Genomic DNA, 27,187 nt, shown 5'->3' with positions numbered 1-27,187 from the left:
GAGTGTTTATTCACTTTGTTTGAAGGAAGAGAGTGTAAATATTGAATGTTTTTGGTGTTGCACAAACATTTGTGCAAATGTACATATGAAACATTAAGATTGATGTTCTGTTTATATCTAATGTATTTTGTATATGTGTCTTTGACTAAATGTATGTTAATTGTGTATGGTGTATCTTTCGGAAAAAATGAATTTCTAAATCAAAAAACAAAACAGAAAGTAAGAAGGTATAAAATAAATAATACCAGACAAATTCTGAAATTTTTCTCTCAATTTTGTCTCTCCAAAGAAGGAGATCACTTATCTGTTAGGTCAGCACTTGTCTTTTTCAAAATATTATATATGGTCCAGCTGACCTGACGTCCCAGGACCTATCTCCCCGTGTTACGAAACTCTAAACCTAGTCATACCCCCCTACAATGCACAGAGCAGTTATTATTTTGCTACTTAAGCCCAACAAATCTACAAAACTATGCGCCTCCTATAGACCATTTTCACTTTTAAACCATGACAATAAAATTCTGGTAAAAGTCATAGCCATACGCCTTTCGCAATTAATGGACTATATAATTTCTCCCATGCAATCTGTGTTTGTTCCTCAACGCTCCACCTCAATTAATCCCTGCAAACTCTTTGCTGTAATCAATCAGATCTCACCCACTATTTCTGCTGGACACTGAAAAAGCGTTCGATTCCATTGAATGGTCGTTCCTCCATGCCAATTTATAGGGCCCAATGCCTTACAGAGTTTTATGTTATTTTTTAAGACTCCAGTTGCGCACCTCAAAGTCAATAGTGCCCTTTCTGAACCACTCATTATCGAGAGGTACCCGGCATGGCTGTCTGCTCTCCCCTCTCCTATTTATTATTAAAATGGACCCCTTAGTCCGTCATCTACAAAATAAAACTCTTGGAGAAGGGCCTCCGCTTTTGCCATGGGCTACTATTGGCCTCCTTTTATACCAATGATGTACTGTTATTTGAACGCGATGAACAAGTTACTTACCTTCGGTAACGATATATCTGTAAGAAACAGTAGTTAGTATTAGATTCCTTACCTTAGAATATCCCCAGGCGTCAGTCTGGATCCGGAAACTTTTGCGTAGCAGTACCCCTGCGCGTCGGTAGGCGTCGTCTGCAGGCGTCCCCTGCGGCTCCGCGTCGTCGGCGTCGTGCGCCGTGATGACGTCGCTGGAGTATATAGACGCCGCCTCCGCGCGCTGACGTCAGTTCTTTGCACACAGCTTTTCCGCGCCAGAACACGCAGAGCCATGTGAGAACCAACACTGGTGCCATTTGAAACTAGGGCCCTGAAAGGGATGTCCTTAACCCTAGGTATCAGTTCGCAGAACGGGGAGGATGGGCGGGGCGGTAAGGAATCTAATACTAACTACTGTTTCTTACAGATATATCGTTACCGAAGGTAAGTAACTTGTTCATCTGAAAGAAACAGGTTAGTATTAGATTCCTTACCTTAGAATAGATACCCCAGCAATACCAACCCCGGTGGTGGGTCTGCGAACCAATACAACCTACACCAGAAAGTCCTGGAGGACCGAACGGCCAAAGAAGCCATCCCTCCGGACTTGACTGTCCAGGCAGTAGTGCCTCGCAAAGGTGTGCAGCGAGGCCCACGTGGCCGCCTGGCAAATGTCCTGCAAAGGGACTCCCCGGCCCAGGGCAGTAGTAGCCGCCGTGGCCCGAGTGGAATGGGCCCTCAGCCCAACAGGAGGCTCCTTCCGAGCCAAAGAGTAGCATGCTTTGATGCACAGGACGACCCACCGAGAGATGGTCCGTTTCTGTACCGCCCTTCCCTTCTTCTCACCCACGTAGCCAACAAACAGTTGGTCATCCACCCGGAACTGGCGTGTGCGATCCATATAGAATGAAAGCGCACGTTTTGGGTCCAGACGATGGAGCCGCTCTTCATCCTTTGAAGGATGCGGAGGCGGGAAGAAAGAGGGCAAGGTGATGGACTGCCCAATGTGAAAAGCAGAGACTACCTTGGGCAGGAAAGAAGGTCTAGTCCGAAGAACCACCTTATCAGGATGAACAGACAAGAAAGGAGGTTGAATAGAAAGAGCCTGGAGCTCACTCACTCTCCTGGCAGAGGTGATGGCTACCAGGAAGGCCGTCTTTAAGGTGAGAAGACGGAGAGGACAGGAATGAAGGGGCTCAAAGGGAGCGCACATCAGGAAAGTCAAAACCAGGTTCAAGTCCCACTGAGGCATCACGAACGGAGTTGGAGGATACATGTGCGTGATGCCCTTCAAGAATCTCAACACAATAGGGGACTTGAACAAAGATGGCTGATCAGGTAGCCTCAAGAAGGCGGAAAGGGCAGAAAGATAGCCCTTGATAGTGCCCAGAGCAGAGCCCTGCTGGGCAAGGGAAAGGAGGAAGAGGAGAACCTCAGACAGAGGGGCAGAAAGGGGATCCACAGCCTTCGCTGTGCACCATGCCACAAATCTGTTCCACCGGCAGGCGTATACCGACTTTGTGGAGGGACGCCTGGCTGCCAGAATGACATCACAGACTTCAGGAGGCAAGTCAAATGGCCTCAACTGTCGCCGCTCAATCTCCACGCATGGAGGTGGAGACTGGACAGGTTCGGGTGGAGGACCGTCCCCTGCTGCTGCGACAGAAGGTCCTCCTGAAGGGGCAGGCGGATCGAGGGACCGACTGTCATGCTGAGTAGCTCGGGATACCAGTACCTTCGAGCCCAGTCCGGAGCCACAAGGATAACTTGGGCCCGGTCGCGCCTGATCTTCTTCAGCACTCTGGGCAGAAGTGGTATAGGCGGAAAGGCGTACAACAGACCGCAACTCCACTCGCGCCGAAAGGCGTCGCCGAGCGAGTGCCGTCTTGGAAACTCCAACGCGCAGAACTGATGACATTGCGCGTTCTCTTCTGTGGCGAATAGATCTAACCAAGGCTCTCCCCATTGCTGAAAGAGGCCTCTCGCCACATCCGAGTTCAGACGCCATTCGTGATCCACCGAGCACCGACGGCTGAGTTCGTCCGCCCTGGCGTTCAGAGAACCTGCCAGGTGTTGAACCGTCAGAGTCACGCCCTGACGTTCCAGCCATTGCCAGAGGCGCAGAGCCTCTTGGCAAAGGGTCCACGACCCCACACCGCCCTGTTTGTTGCAGTACCACATGGCGGTGGTGTTGTCCGTGAACACCTGCACTACACTCCCGTTGACAAAGGGGAGGAATGCCTTCAGTGCTAGGCGAATCGCCCGCAGCTCCAACATGTTGATATGGAGCCGGGACTCCGCCGGAGACCAGAGGCCTCTGATCTCCGCCTCTCCCAAGTGGCCACCCCAGCCTTGGAGGGACGCGTCCGTCACAACCACGTGCTCCGGTTGGGGAAGGGAGAGGGATCTGCCCCTGACCCAATCGCGGTCCGTAAGCCACCACTGCAACTGTCTCGCAGTGCCCTCCGAGATCAGGACATGGTCGGATAGGTTGCCCTGATGCTGGGCCCACTGAAACTTCAGGTCCCACTGCAGAGCCCGCATCCGCCATCTGGCGTGATGCACCAGAAGGATGCAGGAGGCCATCAGCCCCAGAAGCCGCAGCGTCAACCTGACCGAAACCCGGGATAACGGCTGAAAGATGGGAATCAGAGCCTGAATATCCCGGACCCGCCGTTCCGGAGGATAAACCCGAAACTGCGCCGAGTCGAGAACCGCTCCGATGAAAAGGAGCTTTTGAGAGGGACACAGGTGTGATTTCGGCACATTGATGGAAAACCCCAGCTCGTGCAGGAGGTCTGCCGTCATCTGAAGGTGGTGGACGACTGTCTGGGGCGAGCCCGCCTTCAACAGCCAGTCGTCGAGGTAGGGGAAGACTGAAACCCCTAACCGGCGCAGATGAGCTGCGACCACCGCCATCACTTTCGTGAACACCCGTGGGGCGCTGGTAAGGCCGAATGGGAGCACGATAAACTGAAAGTGCTCGTGGCCTACCGTGAACCGCAGGTAACGCCGGTGGGCCGGCAGGACGGGGATGTGAAAGTACGCATCCTGCAAGTCCAACGCTACCATCCAGTCTTGTGGGTCTAGAGCAGCCAAGACCTGAGCCAAAGTCAACATCTTGAACTTCTCCTTCCGGAGGAAGCCGTTGACGTTCCGTAGATCCAAGATAGGACGCAGGCCTCCCTTGTCCTTCTTGGGTACCAGAAAGTAGTGGGAGTAGCAACCACACCCTACTTCTGGCCCAGGAACGCGCTCGATGGCCCCCTTGGCCAAGAGGGCCGTAACTTCCTCCTGCAGAAGTGTCAAGTGGTCCCCCGACACACGGTGGTTCTGCGGTGGCATGGCTGGAGGAGTGGACTCGAAGGGGAGGGCATAGCCCCTTCGGACAAGCTGCAGCACCCACCTGTCCGATGTTATCGCGCGCCAGCGGGAGTGGTGATGGCGAACCCTGCCACCCACTGGCGTCACGTGAGCCCGAAAGCTCGGACTAGGAAGGCTTGGATGCCGCAGCGGAGGGAGGCGTGGACTGACCACGACGCTGGCCTCTACCGCCACCACGGCGGAAACCACGGGCGCCACCGCGCTGGGGAGCGCTCTGCGCCGCGTGGCTGGCAGCACGTGTGGGACCTCCCCTCCCTTGGCCACGAAAGGGCCGAAACGAACCCGTCTGCTGGCGCTGGGTCGAGAGACCCAAGGACTTGGCCGTGACCCTGGAGTCCTTGAAGCGCTCCAGCGCGTGGTCCGCTTTGTCACCAAATAGGCGACTGCCATCAAATGGCATGTCCATAAGTGTATTTTGGACGTCTGGTGAGAAGTTGGCAGATCTCAGCCAGGCATGGCGACGAATCGCCACCGTAGTGGACATGGCCCGTCCCAGTGAGTCCGTGGTGTCCAGACCACAACGGATCGAGTACCGCGCCGCATCCCGGCCTTCAACCAAGGCCCGGGTGAGCTTGTCCCGCACTTCCTGGGGGCATTGCGGCAAACACTCCTCGACCGTATCCCACAGGGAGTGGGTGTAGCGGCCCAAGAGGCACGCGGTGTTACAAGACCGCAGTCCAGCGCTCAAAGAGGAAAACACTTTTTTTCCAAATTGGTCGTACCTCTTTGATTCCCGGTCGGGCGGAGCCGACGGAAATGCGGACTGTGAAGTGGAGGCCTGGATCACCAGACTCTCCGGGGAGGGATGGGTGGACAGGAAGGCAGGGTCGTCCGAGCAGGGACGGTGACGCCTGGCAACGTTCCGGTCAACCGGCGCACCAGAAGCGGGCCTGGACCAGGTGCCCAGAAGGACATCCGTCAGGGCCTCATTAAACGGCAGCAGAGGCTCCTGGGGGCATGACTGCGGTTTAAAAACTTCCGTCAGAATATTCGGTTTGACCTTCGCGACGGGGAGCTCAAGGTGTAAGGCCTTGGCAGCCCTCATCAGGACCACCGAATAGGCAGCACCCGCCTCGGACGCCACAGGGGACGGAGAGACAAACCCAGGGTTGGGCGACTCGTCCAGGCCACTGGCATCACCCAGATCACCTACCCAGTCCACATCGTACTGGCAGGCACGGGATAGAGGGTCCTCAGACCCCTCCCAACCCTCTCCATACTCCTCCTCGTCATACCCATAGTCTGGGTCGACGATATAGACATCGGGGTCAACGGGCCCCATCGGCGTCGGGTCCGGCGTCGGCCGACGCCGGTCCGGCTCCGAGTCCGGAGTCGGGGAGGAAAGGGGGGTGGCGCCGCGCGGCGTCGGTGCCGGGGACCCGACGCCGGCCGGAGCCGACGGCGGAGTCGCTGCACCACGCGGGGGCGGTACCACGGGTTGGCCCACAGGAACCGACGCCGGAGAGGCCGGGAGACCAGCCGGCGACGAACCAGAGGGAACCAGCGGCGCCGGGGCCGGAGCCACCGGCGGCGCCGGGGCAGGAGCACCCGAACCGCTCGGGCCCCCAGACGGGACCGACGGGCCCGCAGGCGCCGAAGGCCCCGCCGGAGAAGACCTCGCCCTCATAGCAATGAGGAAGGCCTCGATCTCCTCACGCGACGCGCCTTCCCCAGGGACCGACAGGTGTGGGGTAGACGGCGTCGGCGACCCATGCGGGACCGCGGGGGTGGGGTCACCCGAGCCCCCGGCCGCAGCACGCGGGCGTCGGGGGGAGTCGGGGGTGCGATGGCGACGCCCCGACTTCTTGTGCTTACCTGACGAGCCGGAGGAATGGTGGCGACTCCCGGAGCGCCCATGGCGGCTCCGCGACCGTTCCCTCGACCGCTCCCTCGACCTCCGACCGGACCGGGACCGCTCTCGACGCGGGGCCGACAACCGGAGCTCGAGAAGCTTGCGGGACCGCTCCCGCCTAGCTTTTCCAGTCAAGGCCCGACAGTCGACGCAGGACTCCACGTCGTGGTCCGCGCCCAGACACCGGAGGCAGAGTCGATGGTGGTCGGTGACCGACATCAGGCGGTCGCACTCGTCACAACTCTTGAAACCGGGCATCCTACCGGCACCGTAAAGATCAATCAGTTAACAAAAAACTTGGTCAAAAGACCGGAGTACTGCTCTTCGGATCTGCGCTAACTGGCGCGGAAAAAAGAAGAACTGACGTCAGCGCGCGGAGGCGGCGTCTATATACTCCAGCGACGTCATCACGGCGCACGACGCCGACGACGCGGAGCCGCAGGGGACGCCTGCAGACGACGCCTACCGACGCGCAGGGGTACTGCTACGCAAAAGTTTCCGGATCCAGACTGACGCCTGGGGATATTCTAAGGTAAGGAATCTAATACTAACCTGTTTCTTTCAGATCTGGATACCAACCTTTCCCCCCCCCATACTCGAGAGGTAGTAGGCTTTGGGACATTTTCTGCTGGTCAATCAATTGGAATAAAACAGAGCGGTTCCCTCTTACAGGCACCACTATGCTGTGCAACCTTGAATACCCATTGCAATGGTGCACGGACTCCCCCACATATTTAGGCTTTTTTCTCCCACAGGGATAGCTGAAGTGATACAGCATAACTACGGCCCTGCTATTGACAGGTTCACAACACAGACAGAATGCTGTATTAAATTGCCACTGGCAATGGCCGGGCGCATTGCTATCATTAAAATTGTGGTGCTTCCAAGGTTATTTTATATTTTAAAATACCTGCATTGCCGTAACCAATAGTTTTTTTTGCTAGGCAATGGCGGTTGCTAACACAGCTTACCTGGGCGGGTCACTGGCTTCGTATTCAGTGGGACACACTGACTCTGCCCTACGATCGTGGTGGTTTCGGAGTTTCCGATCTCCAACTATACTACTTAGTAGCCCAATCACACTTTATTGGTACTACCCTGATGCCAGATTACCTTATCTCAAACCTGAAAGGGCTCAGGCATCTGAACTTCCTCTATACACCTGCAGAGTCTTCCTTGGAACAATGAGATGCAGACCCTATCCACCACCTGCTGGGCCTGGTACTTTTACGATATTTGGGTGGTGACACTTTTTACTCTCCACATATGCCACTTGTAAACCATCCATGGCTTCTACTTACTCAAGAACACTTGGTGCTCCGCTCCATGTTGCACCTCAGCTACGTGTTGTGGGCAATCTATTTGACAATGGGACCCTTAATACCAGCTCTACTCTGGCAGATGGGGGAGGTTCAACTCATATGGATAATTTTCTTTTCCACCGCTTACACAGCTTGCTCCAGGATACCCTGCCTGCTTATCTTAAAAAGCCTAAGGACTTTCCCCCCTCTTACACTAGTCATCTCCACTTCAGATTGAAATCTAGGTTCTTTCACATCTCTTTGCAACTGTGGCCAGCTGGGGCTGTGAAATTGAGAGCTGTCTGGTAGCGCAACTAAGGATATTGCATTCCTGACACAACCTGGGGTTATTGCTGTACGCCAACTAAACTGGTCTCTAATAACCATCATCACAAATTGCTTCACTGCAAATGTCTTCATTGGGCATACACGACCCCGAAGACACTGGCCGGGTTGACAACACTAGACCGCACCACTGCCCAAAGTGTAAAGCAGAGCAAGCAGATTTTGCACATTTATCCTGCAATTGCGCAGTGATCCAACCCTATTGGGGGGGGGGGGGTTACTCTATATTGTCTCTCATGACAGACCAACCACTTAACCCAGATCCACTGATGGCCTTACTGATTTAAGATAAACTAATACCACTTGCAGTATGGCACTGCACTGCCATTGTGCTAGTTCTGACAAAAAGGCAAGTGTCGTTACATTGGTTCAGTAGTATCCTCCCACCATATCCGCCTCCCTGAATGATATATCATACTGTGACACCATTAGCAAATTCTACGCATCTCCACAGCCATCACTTCCAGATATATGCACATATGGCAGCCGTTTAGAGATTATTGGAGATTATTTATCTCATAACAATGGATCAAGATGAGGAACATGAAGAAGTGGTTGGAATCTTTCCTTCCGTAACTGGAGCTATGGACACTGTGCACGCCGTTCCTAGTCTGTATTGCGTCGCTCTGACGTGATGTGTTTATTTATCGTCCCTTGCTTTTCTAGGAGTATTTTCCCCCCTGTTATTTCATTTCCTTCTTTGTACTTTAAGCCCTCTATTGCCTTTACTTATTGTTTTTAGAGTGTGAAGTATTATTTCTTTCTTGCAATGTGTAGCTTTAGTGCAAAGAATTAACAGGATGATCAAAGTATGCATACAACTACCCTGTGTCAATTACCTCCTTGTTGAGAGAGCTATACAAGACATTCTCTCGGCATACTACACTTCTCCTAACCAGGTCACTGGAATATCCCAATTCTCTTCTCTCAAAAGAAGGAAGTCAAGCACAAAGTTCTTTCTGAATTGGATGGGGGAGGTGAAAGGGTGGAAAACAACTTAATTGCTACAAAAAACAAAGCTACTTCCCATCAAAACAAATACAAAAAGTCATACGACCACAAACATAGCACCAAAAAACAAAATTGGGAAGTAGGTGACTGTCTACGTCAAGACGCCTGCAGAGGGGGCGTGGCCATGGAGGCGACCGCGATGGCCGCCTTTGAATGAAGCTCCGCCGGCCGGGTCAGCTAATCCCGTCTTAGCTCGATGTAGGAGCTTTGTTATTCTTGCGGACGCCATCCTGCAGGTGCCGGACGATGAGGGGGACACTCTGATGCCCATGATCAGCTGCAGTGTAGCCCGAGGCTGGTGCAGGACGGGCCGGCGCGGAGACCTGGCGCGGCCCTCCGGCCTTCCCCGGCGGGGGAGAGGACGTCTACGGGTGCGGTGAGTTGGGCCCTGGCGGGTGTCTGGCGCTGCTCTGGGCTCCCCCATGCTCCATTCTGTGGGCTCTCCCCCCCGCCCCTCCTGCTGCGCCTTGATCCGAGTCCCGCGGCTTACGGGGCATCCCGGGACCTCCAGCCTTGTGGGCGGGGCCAAGTCGGGACCTCGTGTAGCAGTGGGAGGCGAGGTGGGCTTGCTGGGAGGCCCCAGTGCCCAGACTCGGAGGTGGAGCTGCGCTGGGCCTTGTCGGGTGCTACTACTTCCCCCCGAGCCCCCCTTGACGAGTAGCGGCCCGGAAGTGCGGTGGCTTACCCTGGGAGTATTTGGGAATTGGGGACTCAAATACGGCACGCTGTATCCTGCGAGGTTGAGGGTGGATGTAGATGGTAACTCGCATATTTGATACGCCGACAAAGGCACAGGAATTTTGCCAGACATACAGGAAGAATCGATCTTGAAACACTGATGTGCCACACTCCGTTTCCCCCTCTCTGGCGGGCTCACAGGACCAACCCGGGACTGGTTAAATGATTGTTACATTTGCCATTGTGTTCTCCAATGTTATTTTCTATACACATTTTGCTCCTCTTCGTGACAATATTGTAATGTTTGATGCCCGGCCGGTGTGGCGTTGCCACGCCCTATGGTGAATACCAAGGTATTTTTGTATAATGTGTTCTCTTTACGATGTATGTTTTGGTATCCTACTGTTATGACGCTGATCTCATTATGCCATCTTTTGGCTAGTACACAAGGGATCTGCCTCTTAGGGGTTAGAAGGAGGCTGGGTGGTGGGGTTATTTGCGCAGTTTCAATGATAGTTGTGGTATTGCTGTTCAAGTTGCTAGTGTACAGTGCGGATATGACATGCGTTGCGGTGCGTTTGAGGTGATGATGTTCCAATGGTCAAGCTAGGACAACAGCCCGGTCCTTAGGGGCTCTCTTTGATGCCATGGAATGTTAGAGGTTTAAATAATACCAGAAAGCGAAAGCAAGTTCTCAACTATATTGTCAGTCATCACATTGACACTGTGTTCATGCAGAAGACACATCTGTCCAACTCCGACTCCACTCCTGTCGCGATGAGTTGGGGTTCCCATAGATATTTTTCCAATTACAGTCGATATGCCAGGAGTGTTGTCATTTTCATTCACAAACGTGTCCCCTTCTCGCTTCACAACACTTGGATTGATGCGGAGGGTAGAATCCTTATTGTCACTGGCTCTCTGATGGGACACAGGATTTCCTTGGTCGGGATTTATGGTCCTAATGTAGACTTCCCAAATTTCTTTCAACAGCTCCAGGTTCGTCTTCTGTCACTTGACCTCGGGCTACTGATACTTGGGGGTGTTTTAATTTGTTATTGGATCCATCCAGGGACAGCACTTCCACGTCCCCTGACACAAAGCCTCGTTCCCGTCAGGCCCTTAAAGAAATATGCATTCACTTTTCTTTGATAGAAGTCGAACATACACTCTGCCCGCATCTTCCGGACTTCACGCACTATTCGGGGTTTCATAACAGGTGAATTAAGATAGATTATTGGCTTACCTCCCCGAGAATTGCTGGCTGGGTGGTTTACTCACACTTCCCCGTACGCTATCAGATCATTCTCCGGTGGTGCTCCAATTGAGCATCCTTAGACCGGGGGGCTACGAAAGACAATGGCGCTTTCTGGGAAGTGCGCTTCTTGACCAGGTTTTTAACGAGGAGGTGCGACAGGCGATTGAGGATTACTTTGACATTAATACTAGGTCGGTTGACACTTCGGCGGTTCTTTGGGAGGGGTTCAAGGTATATATCAGAGGAGTTTGTATCGCAAAATATTCTGGAGTCCTACGGGATCTCCGTTCTACTCTGAATCGCACTGAAACGGATATAGCTGCCCTGGACCAAGAATTATTGGTCACGACCTCCAGTACTGTGGAAGCTAAGAGGCTGGCTTTGTTGCTTGACTTTCGCGAGGCGGCCGAGCGAGAGCTACTGTTCCTTAATAGGCGACACGTCGCTAGGCGGGATGGTGAGGGCGAGAGGCCGGGTAAATTATTGGCGCACACTCTGCCGCCTCCCCCCTGCCGATTTTTATAAAGCCTATAAAGACATCTTGGTCTCGCGGCTGGTGGAGGTCTACCCGGAGGCACTGGAGGTGGGCGCCCTTCCTTCATTATTTAGAGAGGCAGTCATCATTCTCCTGCTCAAGCCTGGCAAAGACCTTAAACTCTGTGGCTCCTATAGGCCGCTATCATTATTGAATCTGGACTATAAAATTCTGGCTAAGGTAATAGCCATTCGTTTATCTCTGTTAATGGAGTCCATTATTTCGCCGGCTCAATCTGGCTTTGTACCGTATAGGTCCACTTCACTCAACTTGCGGACCCTGTTCACTGTATTGCACAGAATCAACCCCGCTACTCTGGCTGCCGCCGTCGTCCTGGATGCTGAAAAAGCGTTTCATTCCCTTGAGTGGCCCTTCTTCCTGACGGTCATGCGACGCATGGGTTTGCCGGAATGTGGCGCTTCTATACACCAAACCTACTGCTAGATTGCATCTGAATGGCACCTTATCCGACCCTTTTCTGCTATCTCACGGTACGAGACAGGGTTGTCCCTTGTCCCCACTCCTTTTCATTTTGGATATGGACCCTCTAGTGCGCCATTTTCAGGAACGACATCTGCACCGTGGCCTCCAGTTTCGCACTGGCCCCCTCTTGATCTCGCTCTATGCGGATGACACTATTTTATATGTCAGGATGCCCCATCTCAACTTGGAACCTTTGATCTTGGAAATTATCCGATTCTGCAGGTTTTCCGGGCTCAGTATCAACTGGCATAAGTCAGTTATTTTTCCGCTAACATCCAGCACGACTGCTTGGACTTGCGAGTTCCCACTTGAGTGGTGCAACGACGCGGTGAAATATTTGGGGGTTTATGACCACCTTGACACCGCCACTATGATCAGGCTCAATTATGGCAGGGCAATCGACTCCCTGGAATCGCAGATCACGAAATGGCTACGACTGCCGTGGTCAATGGCTGGGAGAGTGGCCATCATTAAAATGGTGATCCTCCCCCGATTTCTGTATCTTTTCAATAACGTCCCCGTCTATCTTACAAAAATCTTTTTTGCGCAACTGCGTACATTGTTATTGCGCCTTGTTTGGGGTGATAAGACACCTCAGGTTTGCTGGTAGATCTTGACCCTGTCGTACGAGTGAGGGGGATTTGGGGTCCCAGATTTTTACTTGTATTATCTCATAACGCAATGCTGCTATGCGCATGTCTGGTTTCACCCTGATGCCCGCGTCCCATATTTAAAACCGGAGGCGGACCTGGTGCTCCCGCGACACCTCTCCACTATCCTGCCTACGGGATTCCCTCATGACCCCCAAGATGTCCAGACGGTTTCCACCACATGTTGGGCATGGGACAGATTGCGTAGAGCGCTGGGATTGGAACTGATCTATTCTCTGGAGTTGCCCATACCTAATCCTTCATGGTTTCCAATTACGGGGGAGGTTTTGGTTCAGCGTACACTGGAGAAATTTCACATCCACACCATTGGTGACCTTTTCCCAGAGGGTCACGCCTTCTCTGTAGCTGAGGAGGTCCGTTTCACAGAACGCTCCTTTATGGACACCTTTGACATGACACAGATACACTCCATGCTTCGGGCTGCATTCCCTTCATTCCCCTCGGCTCCTGAACCGGGCCCGCCACTGACACTGCTGCTGCAGAGCCCTACTGGCGCACACTTGGTCTCTAAGCTGTATAAGCAATGTGGGATGATCAGACCTGTATCTAACGCCAAGGTGCATGCAGCTTGGGAGGTGGACCTAGGTAGACCCATCACTGACTGACTGGTGCTAGGGGATTTCAACCTTTGGCCAGAGGGACCGACGAATTCAGCTTTTGTAGAGCTGGTCCAAGCCTGCCGTAACATTGAGTTACAACAGCTCGTACTCACCCAAACTCACTCAAAGGCCACACTCTGGATCTGCTTTTCGCCGACGTATAACAAACGTCTCTGCGGGACATCCTACCTCAGTGTTGGACTGACCATGCTCTCGTCCTTTCCTCTCTCTCACGTACAGCCGCTTTAGCAAAGAAAGGTAGTGTGGGTGGTACTAGGATGGGTAGACAATGGTCTGGACTCCTTAAACTATCTACCCTGCCTACTTTGCCTCCGGACGGCTTTATATTGGGAGTTAGTGTGGACGTGAGCTACGAGACTCTGTCAGCGAATCTTGGCTTCTTTAGACTCCTTGGCTCCGATGCGTACAATTAGAGCCAGGACTAATCTTGCTATGCCATGGTACTCAGAAGAACTCCGGCAGCTTAAGCTTCAGTGTAAACAGGCTGAGCGTGCCTGGAGGAAACAGTATCTGGAATCACATAGAATCCTCTTTAAACAGGCATTAGCGACCTATAAAGCCCAGATCAAGCTTGCTAAAGCCAGATTTCTAGAAGAATCATTGAAGGCAGCTGCGAACAAGTCCCAGGCTCTATTTAAGATCGTTAAAGACCTAGCCCATCCAGCTTGTACTATAAATGACATCCCGGCCTATCAAGCCCTTTGCGACTTGCTGGCACAAGCTTTCGAGGACAAGATTGCTACCATCTTAAATAACCTCGCCTCGTCTTCTGGCCATGTGGTGCACAATTCCACTACGATTGAGACCATGAAGGAGGGCGCTAAGCCAGCCGGACTGGACAATTTTCCATTACCATCCTTTGAGGACTTTTGCGCTTTGGCTGATGGTGTGCCCTCTGGCTCTCCATCTGATCCTCTTCCACCTAAATTTTGGAAACTGTTTCGGGAAGAGCTTTTTTTCCCCCACTTTTTTCGATTTGCTGCCAGTCCCTTGGATCAGCACAGGTCCCAGACTGTTGGAAACAGGCTGTGGTCTCTCCATTGCTGAAGAAGGTACATCTGGATCCTACCTGTCCAGCTAACTACAGGCCGATTTCCCTGCTGCCATTTCCAATCAAAATCCTTGAGAAACTGGCCACAAAACATCTTTCCAACTTTCTTGAGACCACCGATTGTTTGGATGTGGCCCAGTTTGGGTTAAGGCCAGCACATGGGACTGAGTCGGCATTGGTGACTGTTCTTGACGACCTTCGGACGCGTGCCGACCAGGGTCGAGCAGCCTTTTTAGTGCTGCTCGATATGTCGGCCGCGTTCGATACGGTCAGCCACGCAATCCTGATCAGGAGACTGGCGGAGGTTGGGGTGTCTGGCTTGGCCCTTGAGTGGCTGGTGTCGTATCTCGATCATAGGCACCAGGTGGTGGCCCTGCCACCCTTTAAATCCGACATCAGGAGGGTTGGACAGGGCGTACCCCAGGGGTCGGCCATCAGCCCCATTCTATTCAATCTCTACCTCCGCCCCCTGATCATGTTGATAAAATCCTTTGGCATAGCAGTCACCAACTACGCCAACGACACCCAACTTATCTTCTCGTTTGAGGGTAAGGAGGCGGTGTCACAGGAGGTCTTCCATTGTTGCATGAGCACCACGGCAGAATGGCTAAGCAATAACTCCCTGCAATTCAACAGCTCAAAAGCCGAGGTGCTGCACTGCTCCATGGATCGTACCCCTAGGCGTCTCCCACAGGATTTTTGGCCTCCTGATTTCTAAGGGACAAGTTTGCCTGCTGAATCTGTTCGAAATCTGGGGGTGATGTTCAGTTCCAGTTTACAGCTAGATGTATCAGTGAACAGAACGGTAGCCACTTGCATGGCACTGCTCTGCTCGCTGCGAAAGATCTTACCCTTGCTCCCTGTACAGGCTAGACCAGAGGTAGTGCGGAGCATAATTTTAAGTCGACTTGACTATTGCAACGCACTGCTTCTGGGGGCACCTGCCACTTTGCTGGGGTAATTGCAACGAGTACAGAATTTCGCCGCCAAATTGGCACGATCGCGTCGACGCCTGGACTCTTCTGCCAAGGCACTTAGGGACCTTCACTGGTTGCCAATCTCTCAACGAATTGATTTTAAAGCTCTGTGCTTGGTATTTAGGGCTCTTCACGGACAAGGTCCGTCCCCTCTGCAGGACCTTTTCTCTTGGTACACTCCGTGTAGATCACTCCGGTCAGCCTCAGCCTATTTGGCAGTAGTACCCAAGATTTTGAGGACAGCAAATGCGCTATACAAGAATGCCTATACATACATACATACTGACGACCAATGGGAACAATGCTATAAAGTTACCAAGGAAGTCTCATTAAACAGCAGGCATGAACTGCTTCATTTTAAATTCCTCCGGAGGATGTATCACACTACCGCCCGTTCTCATGGGATAGATCACATCAGACCCCACCATTGCCGGAAGTGCTTGATTCCGTTTGCTGACTTTGCTCACCTTGCCTGCACCTGCCCCAAGATAAATCAGTACTGGTCCCTCGTCCACTCCACACTGGGGGACATACTGTCCATGCAATTGGTTCCCACCCCCGAGATTGCACTGCTGGGCTACGTGGTCAATTTGCCTCGAAGGGTCAGGAAATTGGAAGCTCTGGGCTTTCTGTTGGCCAAACGGGAGATTGCTTTATTGTGGGGGAGCAAGAGGTTCCCATCCCTGCAGGCTTGGCTCAGGAGTTTGAAATTTTGCAATTTGAACTGCGAAGAGTATTCCGCCCTGATCCCTAGCTCGTCACGTCCAGTGGATATCAGGGGCCCGTACAAAGCTTACATTGCCAAACATGAACTTGTCAATGGATCGCAGATGGTTAGCGGTATTGTTCCAGAGGGGATTGGTTAGACGCTGGTTCTGTGGGGGAGTGTTGTATGAATGGCCTATTTTATCCCTGCTGCTGATGTCAATATGCCGTTAATATGCCACCATTGTGGGAGGACGCCGGATTCACGGCCAGGCGGAATAGAAGGTCCTGATACTTTCGGACGACAATTGTGAAAATAACGAGGTTATTTTGGATTCACGGCGATTCTTACGAAACGGAGTGTCAAGCATAACTGCACTAGACATTGAAATTAAAGGAGGTTCCTGTTCCGCAGAGTTTACGTAGACAGCTCAGACATATGTGGAGAAGTGTGGCTCAGTGGTTAGAGGCGGCAGACCCGGAAGCTGAGATCAGCCGTGGACCAGGGTTTGATTCCCCGCCTCGGCGGGTCTCGGGCTCAAAAATTCCACGGACTCGACAATTCTCGCTCCGGTGCCTACTTGACTCACGGGGTCACACTCTGCGACTCTGGGCAATAGCTTGCTTAATCTCCACTACGGCCCCTCGCGGCGGGATGCCTGGCTTTCACCTTGTGAATACCCTGCTGGGGTATCTCTCACAGGGGAATACCAGGACGGGTTCCCTAAGCAAGCGCCTTGAGACCCCTGGGTGAATCGTGCGCTATATAAATCGAAATACATTTACATTTACATATGCTTTAATTTTTTCTTACAGGCGAATTTCTCAAACAACACAGTACTCAACGATACCCTTACCGGGTTGGAAATGTGTTTGTTTTAATATTGTTTCTTTTTTAAAAGATGCAGTAAGGAAGAGAGCTATATTGGGTTTTTAATTACGGTTGATATTTTATGCATGTTCTTTTATGGTTTTAATATAAACAGAAATAAAAATTGTGATGATGATAACCAACTTAACCGCCGCATTCAGTCTGTGTGAATTACTACAACTTCTGGCAATGAATGACTGTACACCTCATGGGCATTGGTGCACCCTCCCTTCCTGGTTTTCTGTTGTGTTTATCACATATTTTTTCATTCGCCCTGGAGGACTCTTTGAGGATCATCTCTGCACACGTTAATTTTTATTCCTCTGGCTCACAACAATTTTGACTGACTTAAAATTTCAACTGCCCTCGGGCAAGTTTTTCTAGTATGACTGTTATTTGGATCGATCAGCCTACTACAATGCCGATCAATGTAGCATATTAGCGACAACTGGATCTCAAGTGTTCATGATTACATCTGCACAAAGATACTTCTCTTTTAGACTAATTCACATTAGGGCCTCTTGAGGTAGAAAGCACTGTATTACTGCACACTTAGCTTTTCTTTTGGTCTCGACCTCCTCAAATGTTTGTGCCGTTATACGACGCTGTGATTTGCTTAGTCTCATGAAGCATTGGTGCAGAAAAATGCCTTTTTCCCATGGGGACTCCCACTTTTTTGTTCGATTTTTCGGCAGGTTTGTTGGACTCTGCAAACTGGGACACTGCTGTTCAGTGCCTAGTGTATGTGTTTGGACCCCTGAAAACATGGCAACTTGGTAACCACCTAGTTAGCATGTTGGACGTGCTTACAAGCCAATAATATACGTGACCAAGTGTACCCAGGCCCCCCACCCCCTCCCAAAGTAGTGGGCTGCAGCACTCATTTTGACACCACTGACAGTGGAAACCATGACTGCATGCCTACTACTGTAGCCTGTCTATTCAGTTTAAAAAATGCCAGATCCACCTGTCAAAATAACCTTTTAAACATGCCTAACTCCTCCTAAAATATTAATTAGCCAACCCCAAGTCAGTGTTAAGTGCCCATAAGGCAGAGTGCATGATATATAAAAGGACAAGTAAACATTGAATGTTAAACATATCCTCAGTGTCCATGCCCTAAAAGCTAGTTTCACTGTAGAAGAGTTAGCTGTTCCATAGGAAAGTGTTAGGATACTTTATTAAAGTTCACTTCATGGACTTGTTAAACTATTTATTACAAGTCAAATTCATTGATAAAGTCAGATTTGCAACAAGTATTTAAAAGGTTACCTTTAGCCTGGCTAAAGCCTCTAGAAGCCTATTTGCCTGAGCTTCCAACTGTCACACAGGAGCCTTGATTAGGTGTGAATTGACTCCCGAAGAGGATGACAAAGGGGTGTGGCGAGGAGTCTTGTTCTGACAGAACAGTATCTGTATTGCTCAGGAACTTAATTATCTTCAAAGAGGCCTGCCTTGCCACAGGCAGATGAAGCTCACACACGGGCCTGTCTCCTCATTTGTCCTTCAAGTCAGCCAGGCACCAATCCTAGTGGGAGAGGAGCTGCCCCCAGAATAGATTGTGAGTACCCACAGGGTATGTTTTTCTCATTTTCATGGCCACACCTGTAGGGTGGGCACATGAGCTCTGCAAACGGAAGAAAGGTTTTCTGCCATTTTAGTTTTAGGCAGAGAGGGGCACTGTGGGATTGTTTGCAGTAGGGTACACAGGAACTGCAGCAAAAGTGAGTTGGGTTATCCATGGGAACGGTTTCTAGGAAGGGGAAAGGAGTCACAAACAGGAGTCACAAACAGGCTAGTGCCAGGTATAAATGTGGCACTACTGGCCTGACTCTTCAGAACACTGCTGACAAGTGGAAGACAGAAAAATAACTGCATCTGCCGTTGAGGCTTGTAAGGAGAAAACGAAGGGCTGGACCTGCTCCCACTTGTACCCAGAACAAAGAAGTGGACTACAAAGGTCAGTTTGGCTGCCCCCTGTTAAGCCACAGGGACACAAAAGCTGCAAGAAGTCCACTTTCCTGAAAAGAACCCAGTTGACTAGTTTCAACTGAACCTGCTCTGAACCATGCTGGTTGCTTTTGTTTGGAGTGAGCCCTGACAACCAAGTGCTATTTTCAGGGTCCTGGCACCTTTGGTTGTTGTTAGAGTATACTTCTCTTTCCCAAACTGCAAAAGCTGTGACTTAAAAACATTTTGCCAACTTTCTGCCTGGAGAAAAGTCAGAGACCGGGATCATGGTCAAAGACACAGCAGTCGAATTGCCAGTAGCCCCAGCTTGCTGGTTTACCCTGCTGAACGAAATCAGGCTTCCAGAAAGGTTTCCAAGATCAACGTAGGTTTTTTTTTTTCTGGGACAGGCGCCGCACTGCATCTGACAGATGTTGAGGCCTTGCTTAGAACAGACTTTGCCTGTATGCAGCTTTCTTGCCTTCGTCAATCACCACTCTGTGACCCTGCTCTTCAACAACCCACTGTCATTGAATCCCATTTCATATCCAGCTTGTAGGTAACCCCGCCTACGACCGGTCGACAATCATTTTTTATTTATAAAAGTTTCAAAGTCAGATGCAAAATTTTATACCAGGACGAACCTGTATCCTACCGGCATGCCATGGTGATCGGACTTAAATTTTGGCTTTGACTCAGTCTAGCATGAACAGTGGCCCCCATGTGGCATTTTGCATTTTTTTACAATGTCTGTGCTGCACTCAAAATTTGAAACATTGCCATTCTTTAAAATACCGTTTTTGTGATACCACAGTTGTTATGTTACTCAACATTTACTGTGTATCCATCCTGCAGTACTCTAAATTTAACCACTGTGATATGAACACACACTCAATAAAAATCTATTCTGCGACACACCACGTTTAGTACATTGAATTAGTCTGTGTACAATCACATTTTCGGAAGGTGCTAAAAGTATCTATACTAAGTTATCAATCCTGATTGCACTGCTCTTATTATTGGTATACGGATACTATTTTAGGTACACTATTGTATACATTTTAAAATAACCGCCAATCACCCACCTCTAAAATTTCGCCAAGATAAAGGAGAGACACGTCTTCAGGTGGAGAAGGAAAGAGGAGTTTTTCACTTATATAAAGGCCAATGAAGGAGGTAAATGGTCTGTTGAAAAATGCAAACACATTTTACTACATTGTTTAGATTTTGATGCACCAGTTGTTTCTAGAACTCTTCATTAAATCGTTGTTCAAGAGGAACAAGTTGACATTGGCGATGCATTTAGAAAGCACATTTAAGAAAAGTTCAAGTTCAGCTTTAGATAGATATATACGTTTTAAACTAGGGCTCAAAAAGAGAATTAAAGTTTGGATCCATTTTTAACTACTTTGTTTATTTTCTTATAATTGCAATTTTGGACAGATGGAAGATGAGCAGATCAGGGATTAGACCGTAGTGAATACTGACAGCAAGAAGATACCACTACAATTATTTGAGGGGGTTCAAATCTCAGAGAGACTGTTTCAACAACCTAGGATATTCAACAGTCCAAAAGAAGGATGAAAGCTGTTAGTAATAAGAAAAGTTGTGAAGTGTGCGCTTTTGGTGATCATGTGAAGGAAGAGGATGCCAATCAAAGAAAAGCATTTTATTTGTTTTGGTGTGGGCGTCAATTTCATGTTCCTTCTTACAAAGCTGTCCAAATAGTGAAAAATGTGTGTAAAATCTGGACCCTTTGCTAGGTTGTATAAGAGTGGAACGAAAACTGTCCAGATCAAAGGGAATTTATTTTTTATCTTAATGCTGATCAGGGTAGTTGTTAGCACACACAAGGAGATAATGGATGGAGCGCTGAAAATTTTCAGACACTCGCCCCCAGTCACAGATCTGGGTTGAATCCATCATTATTCTTTAGCTCACTTCGCCACCCAAGTTTAGACCCAGAAATATGATACTCAGTCTTGACGCTGTGCCTCATGGGAACAGTCCAGCCCGAACTGCCAAGCCATGTCCTACATGGACCGGAAGCAAGCATCCTGGGACCGGTTTCGGGGTAACACCTCATCAGCCAAGATAGCTACAATCCAGTAAAAAGTAAGCAAGGGACCTACTTATGGGCATACCCTGCCAACTAGGGTAGTTGTTAGCCTAAAGAATAGGACTTCGAGAATTTAGAAAATTGTGGACTGTTGTTGGCCCACCAAGATAGTTCTGGTCCGGGTGAAAGCAGAAAACCACCTGTAAGTGAAGTACAAGTTTTAGGGAAGAGGTTTAATCTCATGATCGATTCTGGCTATCAGTGGACTAAATGATTTTTAAGGAGCAAATTAAGTGTGTTTGACTGAATCAGATCTTGAACAAACTGATATTGTGACAATCATTTGATGGGAGTAGGATAGATTTCGTGGGCTTCGCAAGAGTGAACTTGACTTTCAAAAGGACTCACTTTGAAAGAAGTAAAGTGCAAGCTGCTTTGTGAGAAAGTTGGTTACCTGGATCACACCACTTCTGGTGATGCAGTCATAAAATGTTTTTACTTTGGTGGATGTCATTTCAAAAGCTTCACCATCTGATAAAGATAAGTTGCTTTCTTTTGCTGGGTTGTGTGAATACTATAGTAATTAAGTTTGCAACTTTGCAGAAAAAAATGGCACCACTGAGGAAGCTGGTGTGTAATGAGTCTGACTTTTTGGTGGCCTTCAGAACAAAGTTTTTTAGACATAATCAAAGGAGCCAGTGTTAATGCTCCAACTTCGAAACCAAACAGAATGGGGTAAAGTATGTGTAATTACAGCTGATGAAATTATGTATGGAGTTGGTGCAGTATTTTCTCAGATGGCAGGAAAGGAAGTCTGGACTATTGTATTCATCTTAAGAACTTTTGTCAGCGACAGAATACCGATATTTTGTGATTGAGAGAGAATTGTTAGTTTGTGTGTAGGAAACTGGACACTATCTTGGAAAACTAGGTGCACTGTTTAAATGGTCACTGGTCAACATTCTTTCTCCTGGGAAACGGGGAATGGTACTGCATGTATAGCTAGATTGAGGTCACGTTTGCAGGGGTACAATTTTGATTTTCAAAATGTGTCTGGGAATAGGAGTATTACTGCAGACTTTTTTTTAATCTAAGTTTACCATTTAAAAGAGTGAAAATGTTGATGGGACTGAAGAGGACTGTATTTCCACAGTTTCAAGTGTGGTCTGTGGTGTTTTTCCAGGTATATCTTAATCAGAATGGTCAGAAGGAGTTGACTGGCCTAAACGCAAAAATATTCTTGGTGAGTGCCTTTTATTTTTCTCTTTTGTTGATAAGCTACATGTAGAACAAGCATTGGAAATGCAATAGGTCTCGCATTAGGAAAGTTTGAGCGATTGGTATTATAAATGACACTTTTTTTATTTGTGTTGGTTTTGAAAATAGCAAAATTAATAGCTTTGTCAGTTACAATGTCAATAGTTTTAACTTTTGCAAATGTGACACCTATAGCATTTGTAATGCAATGTGTGTTGTATTTACGTGACTTAGATGTATTGATATCACAAATACCAATGGCTTTTAATTTTGTAAATAATGTGGTGGTGGATGCGGTGGTGGTGCATGTGGTGGATGCGGTGGTGGTGGTGGATGCGGTGGTGGTGGATGTGGTGGTGGATGTTGCGGTGGATGTCATTGTGGAGGTGGTGGTGGATGTGGTGGTGGATGTGGTGGTGGATGCGGTGGTGGTGGTGGATGCGGTGGTGATGGTGGATGCGGTGGTGATGGTGGATGCGGTGGTGATGGTGGATGCGGTGGTGATGGTGGATGCGGTGGTGATGGTGGATGCGGTGGTGATGGTGGATGCGGTGGTGATGGTGGATGCGGTGGTGATGGTGGATGCGGTGGTGGATGCGGTGGTGGTGGTGGATGCGGTGGTGGTAGTGGATGGGGTGGGTGTGGTGGATGTGGTGGTGGTGGGTGTGGTGGGTGTGGTGGATGTGGTGGTGGATGTGACGGTGGATGTGGCGGTGGATGTGGCGGTGGATGTGGCGGTGGATGTGGCGGTGGATGTGGCGGTGATGGTGGAGGTGATGGTGGATGTGGTGGTGGATGTGGAGGTGATGGTGGATGTGGTGGTGGTGGTGGATGCGGTGGTGGTGGATGTGGTAGTGGAAGTGGTGGTGGATGTGGTGGTGGTGGTGGATGTGGTGGTGGTGGATGCGGTGGATGTGGTGATGGATGTGGTGGTGGTTGATGTGGTGGTGGATGCGGTGGTGGATGCGGTGGTGGATGCGGTGGTGGATGCGGTGGATGTGGTGGATCTGGTTAATGTGGTGGTGGTAGATGTGGTTGATGTGGTGGTGGTGGATGTGGCGGTGGATGTCATGGTGGATATGGAGGTGATGGTGGATGTGGTGGTGGATGCGGTGGATGTGGTGGTGGATGCGGTGGATGTGGTGGTGGTGGATGCGGTGGTGGTGGTGGTGGATGCGGTGGTGGTGGAAGTGGTGGTGGATGTGGTGGTGGATGTGGTGGTGGAGGTGATGGTGGATGTGGCGGTGGATGTGGCGGTGGATGTGGCGGTGGATGTGGCGGTGATGGTGGAGGTGATGGTGGATGTGGTGGTGGATGTGGAGGTGATGGTGGATGTGGTGGTGGTGGTGGATGCGGTGGTGGTGGATGTGGTAGTGGAAGTGGTGGTGGATGTGGTGGTGGTGGATGCGGTGAATGTGGTGGTGGTGGATGCGGTGGATGTGGTGATGGATGTGGTGGTGGTTGATGTGGTGGTGGATGCGGTGGTGGATGCGGTGGTGGATGCGGTGGTGGATGCGGTGGATGTGGTGGATCTGGTGGATGTGGTTAATGTGGTGGTGGTAGATGTGGTTGATGTGGTGGTGGTGGATGTGGCGGTGGATGTCATGGTGGATATGGAGGTGATGGTGGATGTGGTGGTGGATGCGGTGGATGTGGTGGTGGATGCGGTGGATGTGGTGGTGGATGCGGTGGATGCGGTGGTGGTGGTGGTGGATGCGGTGGTGGTGGAAGTGGTGGTGGATGTGGTGGTGGATGTGGTGGTGGAGGTGATGGTGGATGTGGAGGTGATGGTGGATGTGGATGTGGAGGTGATGGTGGATGTGGTGGTGGTGGTGGATGCGGTGGTGGTGGATGTGGTAGTGGAAGTGGTGGTGGATGTGGTGGTGGATGTGGTGGTGGATGCGGTGGATGTGGTGGTGGTGGATGCGGTGGATGTGGTGGTGGATGTGGTGGTGGATGTGGTGGTGGATGTGGTGGTGGTTGCGGTGGTGGATGTGGTGGTGGTTGCGGTGGTGGATGCGGTGGTGGATGCGGTGGTGGATGCGGTGGATGTGGTGGTGGATGTGGTTGATGTGGTGGTGGTGGATGTGGTGGATCTGGTGGATGCGGTGATGGATGTAGTTGATGTGGTGGTGGTGGATGTGGATGTGGCGGTGGATGTCATGGTGGATGTGGAGGTGATGGTGGATGTGGTGGTGGATGCGGTGGATGTGGAAGTGGTGGTGGAAGTGGTGGTGGATGTGGTGGTGAATGTGGTGGTGAATGTGGTGGTGAATGTGGTGGTGAATGTGGTGGTGAATGTGGTGGTGAATGTGGTGGTGAATGTGGTGGTGAATGTGGTGGTGAATGTGGTGGTGAATGTGGTGGTGAATGTGGTGGTGAATGTGGTGGTGGATGTGGTGGTGGATGTGGTGGTGATGGTGGAGGTGATGGTGGAGGTGGTGGTGGTGGATGTGGTGGATGTGGTGGTGGTGGTGGATGTGGTGGATGTGGTTGTGATGATGGTGGATGTGGTGGATGTGGTGGATGTGGTGGTGGTGGTGGTGGATGTGGTGGATGTGGTTGTGATGATGGTGGATGTGGTGGATGTGGTGGTGGATGTGGTGATGGATGTGGTGGTGGTGGATGTGGTGGTGGATGTGGTGGAGGTGGATGTGGTTGATGTGGTGGATGTGGCGGTGGATGTCATGGTGGATGTGGAGGTGGAGGTGGTGGATGCGGTGGATGTGGTGGTGGTGGATGCGGTGGATGCGGTGGTGGTGGATGCGGTGGTGGTGGTGGATGCGGTGGTGGTGGAAGTGGTGGTGGATGTGGTGGTGGATGTGGTGGTGGATGTGGTGGTGGATGTGGTGGTGGATGTGGTGGTGGATGTGGTGGTGGATGTGGTGGTGGATGTGGTGGTGGATGTGGTGGTGAATGTGGTGGTGAATGTGGTGGTGAATGTGGTGGTGAATGTGGTGGTGAATGTGGTGGTGAATGTGGTGGTGAATGTGGTGGTGGATGTGGTGGTGATGGTGGAGGTGATGGTTGAGGTGGTGGTGGTGGATGTGGTGGTGGTGGTGGTGGATGTGGTGGTGGTGGATGTGGTGGATGTGGTTGTGATGATGGTGGATGTGGTGGATGTGGTGGTGGATGTGGTGGTGGTGGATGCGGTGGATGTGGTGGTGGTGGATGCGGTGGATGTGGTGATGGATGTGGTGGTGGTGGATGTGGTGGTGGATGTGGTGGAGGTGGATGTGGTTGATGTGGTGGTGGTGGATGTGGCGGTGGATGTCATGGTGGATGTGGAGGTGGTGGATGCGGTGGATGTGGTGGTGGTGGATGCGGTGGATGCGGTGGTGGTGGATGCAGTGGTGGTGGTGGATGCGGTGGTGGTGGAAGTGGTGGTGGATGTGGTGGTGGATGTGGTGGTGGATGTGGTGGTGGATGTGGTGGTGGATGTGATGGTGGATGTGATGGTGGATGTGGTGGTGGATGCGGTGATGGATGTGGTTAATGTGGTGGTGGTAGATGTGGTGGTGGTGGATGTGGCGGTGGATGTCATGGTGGATATGGAGGTGATGGTGGATGTGGTGGTGGATGCGGTGGATGTGGTGGTGGATGCGGTGGATGTGGTGGTGGTGGATGCGGTGGTGGTGGAAGTGGTGGTGGAAGTGGTGGTGGATGTGGTGGTGGATGTGGTGGTGGATGTGGTGGTGGATGTGGTGGTGGTGGAGGTGATGGTGGATGTGGAGGTGATGGTGGATGTGGTGGTGGTGGTGGATGCGGTGGATGTGGTGGTGGTGGATGCGGTGGATGTGGTGGTGGATGTGGTGGATCTGGTGGATCTGGTGGATGCGGTGATGGATGTGGTGGATGTGGTGGATGTGGTGGATGTGGTGGATGTGGTGGATCTGGTGGATGCGGTGATGGATGTGGTTGATGTGGTGGTGGTGGATGTGGATGTGGCGGTGGATGTCATGGTGGATGTGGAGGTGATGGTGGATGTGGTGGTGGATGCGGTGGATGTGGTGGTGGTGGATGCAGTGGTGGATGCGGTGGATGTGGTGGTGGTGGATGCGGCGGTGGATGTGGTGGTGGTGAATGCGGTGGTGGTGGAAGTGGTGGTGGATGTGGTGGTGGATGTGGTGGTGGATGTGGTGGTGGATGTGGTGGTGGATGTGGTGGTGGATGTGGTGGTGGATGTGGTGGTGGATGTGGAGGTGATGGTGGAGGTGATGGTGGAGGTGATGGTGGAGGTGGTGGTGGTGGATGTGGTGGTGGTGGTGGTGGATGTGGTGGTGGTGGATGTGGTGGATGTGGTTGTGATGGTGGTGGATGTGGTGGTGGATGTGGTGGATGTGGTGGTGGATGTGGTTGATGTGGTGGTGGTGGATGTGGCGGTGGATGTCATGGTGGATGTGGAGGTGGTGGATGCGGTGGATGTGGTGGTGGTGGATGCGGTGGATGTGGTGGTGGTGGATGTGGTGGTGGTGGATGCGGTGGTGGTGGATGTGGTGGTGGTGGTGGATGTGGTGGTGGATGTGGTGGTGGATGTGGTGGTGGATGTGGTGGTGGATGTGGTGGTGGAGGTGATGGTGGAGGTGATGGTGGAGGTGATGGTGGAGGTGATGGTGGAGGTGATGGTGGAGGTGATGGTGGATGTGGTGGTGGTGGATGTGGTGGTGGTGGATGTGGTGGTGGTGGATGTGGTGGTTGTGGATGTGGTGGTGGTGGATGTGGTGGATGTGGTGGATTTGGTGGATGTGGTGGATATGGTTGTGGATGTGGTGGTGGTGGATGTGGTGGATGTGGTGGTGGTGGGTGTGGTGGTGGTGGTGGATGCGGTGGTGGTGGATGCGGTGGTGGTGGATGCGGTGGTGGTGGATGCGGTGGTGGTGGATGCGGTGGTGGTGGAAGTGGTGGTGGTGGAAGTGGTGGATGTGGTGGTGGATGTGGTGGTGGATGTGGTGGTGGTGGATGTGGTTGATGTGGTGGTGGATGTGGTGGTGGATGTGGCGGTGGATGTGGAGGTGGTGGATGTGGTGGTGGATGCGGTGGATGTGGTGGTGGATGCGGTGAATGCGGTGGTGGTGGATGCGGTGGTGGTGGTGGATGCGGTGGTGGTGGAAGTAGTGGTAGATGTGGTGGTGGATGTGGTGGTGGAGGTGATGGTGGATGTGGTGGTGGAGGTGATGGTGGAGGTGATGGTGGATGTGAT

General features: G+C 51.3%; 1 protein-coding gene across 8 annotated transcripts in view; it reads right to left on the bottom strand.

Moving 5' to 3' along the window:
* Window positions 1-27,187, bottom strand: part of CYRIA (CYFIP related Rac1 interactor A) — a 339,563-nt gene that overhangs the window by 220,633 nt on the left and 91,743 nt on the right. For 6 of the 8 annotated variants that reach the window (XM_078647767.1, XM_078647763.1, XM_078647764.1 and 3 more), the window contains one exon: window positions 19,757-19,856. The exons of the other annotated variants lie outside the window; for them this stretch is intronic. The gene's annotated coding sequence lies outside the window, so the exon portion shown is untranslated. The remainder of the gene's footprint in view (window positions 1-19,756; window positions 19,857-27,187) is intronic. 8 annotated transcript variants of the gene reach the window in all.

Source organism: Lissotriton helveticus, chromosome 6, assembly GCF_964261635.1.
Source record: "Lissotriton helveticus chromosome 6, aLisHel1.1, whole genome shotgun sequence".
Lineage (NCBI taxonomy): Eukaryota > Metazoa > Chordata > Amphibia > Caudata > Salamandridae > Lissotriton > Lissotriton helveticus.
The sequence above is the reverse complement of the archived record's forward strand: the minus strand, read 5'-3'. Positions and strand labels throughout refer to the sequence as shown.